Consider the following 3,110-nt stretch of genomic DNA (forward strand, 5'->3'; position numbering starts at 1 on the left):
ACAATTACATTTATAAGCTTATTCGGTATTAAGTTTTGTGATCTCATTATTTCGAAATTAATATGCAATTTTCAGGGCGATTTAACCAGACAGAGTTTCTTTTCATAGCTTCAATTTTGTAATTAATGCAATAAAAGCTTAACTGTATAGAATTATGGCTTTGAGTTGCAATTTCTTAAGATGATTATCGTATCTTATATGACGTTTCTATTCTTTCCTGTAGCATTATTTCTTAAGACAACGAATATACAGCCTGCGAAGCATTACCTTTCATCCCATGACCCACATTGTTCTAGCATTTTTTATTGTTACTTAGTTTCATTTTGTTAGATCTTACAAAAGATATGTGTAGGTGATAAATTGGAATAAAGATTATAGATCATAGAATAAATTTAACAGAGCGTAAATTAGCTTGAAGAATTAATAGAAAGTTAATAACGTAGAATATTAGATTACGTCTCATGAATATTGGGTTCAAAATCAGGAGAATATGTAATTTAAAGATGCATTTCAAATTGATAAAATCTTCAAAATTAACCTTGAACAATTTCTTTTAGAAAATTAGTAAACTTAATATAGGATTACTTATAGTAAACCATTAGTATTGAATATCACATTCAATATTGCCTGTGGTTTTTGTTCTTGGTACGATGTGAGATTAAATTTATTGAACTTTAAAACAACTACTATTATATAATTAGTAAGGCGACATTTATATAATTAGTAAGGCGTCCACTTACAAACAGGTTACTGCACGTGTGTTACAAAAATGTTAGATCTATTCAATGGTTGTGCTTCCGTCAAATATCTAGTCCTTCTATTAGCATTTGTGACTAATATTTTTTTCTCTAGTACATGTGTTTCCGAGATCGTTTCGTAATGGGAAAGGATTAAAAATTTCATCCCATTAAGATGCTTTAGGTTCCGTCTTAAACTGTGCATGCTGATCTTATATCTTCGTAGCTGGAAATGAAGTTCAAAAAATTTCCGAATTTCCCTGATGATTTCAAACAGTCTCTCACACATCAATTTCTCCTGTTAACTGACGGAAACTAATAATCGGGAAATGATGCTTGTGAAATTATCTCTTTTATGAATTGCCTTCAAGAAAATGATGGCACCTTATATCTCAAATTCTTAATAAATAATAACCAAATATTTGTTTTTCTAGTTAATTAAACAACAAGGACATACAGTTTGATTTCAATGGAATCCATACTTTAAGGAACGCCTGCGAAATAGTACATACTAATCAAGACCATAGTGATGACTATTTGAAGAATAACACCAGTTGAAGCGATACATAAGCACCATAATGAAGGTCATATGGCACACTTAAAAGTAGTTCATAAATCGATTTTGCTTCCGAAAATCTGACTGTATTTTGATCCCCTAAATCTCAGTAATTAAAACGTAAACAATATATTTCACGAGTTTGTATAATACATCAACATATTCTGATTTAAAATTATAATTATATACTTTCGTGCAATCATGAAAATCTTGGTTGTAATCAAACGTTTTTGCTTTAGAAAATATACACAAAATTTTCAATGCACATAATTTGGGAATCGAAACTAAAAAAACAATATAGTGGTCGAGACATGTCAAGGTCAAGTGATATGTCCAGTTTGATCCCTTTCACATGAGCTACCAGTATGACGTTTTATTTCCAAAATTGACTCAAAATGTTACAACCTACAATCCAAGGACTCAGAACGTGCACACAATAATATTCCACAAATTTAAATAGAAGCTCGAAGTGTATCACTATACCAAATTTAATTCCGATTATATAGGTATGGCATATGATCTTAAGCACCCGAAGGTAATGACTCAAAATTTGACAACACGTAACTCGAAAACAGAAAGTTTGCGAACTTTAGTATTTCATACGACTATAAAAAAGATAAAATTCTACTACTCTGGTAGGTATATTTTTATCGCTCCAAGAAATTTCATAGTACTTCGCTGCCCGTAACAGTTTAAACGGAAAATTACTTAACATAATATTCCACAAGCTTATAAAACAGGGCAATTTCTTGTGCCAATTTTGACCGTGATCGGATGAGTTGGTTGTATTACTATTTTCGAAGATGTGACTCAAATGTCATCATTATATCTCGGAAATCAAATGCCAGTGCAACGTTATATTTAAAAGTGTGTATTGAAAGTAAGGATTAAAGATCGTGTTAAACATAATCAAAACCAAACTAGTTTTTATAAGCCCTATCACATATATTCCTCTTCAATTTTTAGCGGAAAATCAAGTTAAAGACGGATTTTTTTGTAACGAACGGTATGTGTATGGGAAAGTGATAAGCATAATAAGATGACATATCTGGCAAATAATGAACTACTATACTCTCCGGGAACATGGAATGCGTGAACACAATTAAATGATCGGAAGTAGAATCAAAAATTAAGAACAATTTGAAGTTGATGATTAAATGTATTGTGTTGGAAAGAGCGTGCTCATTCATGAAGGTATTTACCTAGAACATGAAAATGGAAACATTATGAAATAACTTGTTTCTTAAGAACAGAATCAAAACTTTTTAATCAGGCGTTAGACGAAATGACCATTTATAGTTTTTCGTAACTATAACTCTAAAAGTCTTGTAATATTTGATATACCACTTATGTCATCAACAGGAAAGTTATTAAGAGGCCGAAGTTTATGTGTTCTTCAAAAAGCTGAAATTGTTAATTCACCATAGAAACCCGAATTCGATTTACGGTTATGCTTTACATACCATGACTATGACTTATTTAATTCAGCTGCTGAAGAAACAGTAAACTCTAATATAATATTTCAAAAATATTTCTGTAAATTATAGTGAATCATTACTTCTAAAGACACATCATAAAACAGGTATTTGCATGTTTACTATTTTGTCTAAAAAAAATGAAATGAAACCTTTAGTTTTACGTCCCACGCTTATGCCGGTTAGGCTAAAGGAGACGGTGATGATGAGTGATGAAGGAATTGGTGGAATGAAGAAAGTGGGAGGAAACGGGAGAACCCACGCAAACTGTGTTTGTCCATTACACAGTTCACTTGGCGGGGGCTGGGATCGAACCCGGGACCCCAAGCACCAGAGATGAAC

Source organism: Thermobia domestica, chromosome 8 (genome assembly GCF_964235325.1).
Source record: "Thermobia domestica chromosome 8, izTheDome1.hap1.1, whole genome shotgun sequence".
Lineage (NCBI taxonomy): Eukaryota > Metazoa > Arthropoda > Insecta > Zygentoma > Lepismatidae > Thermobia > Thermobia domestica.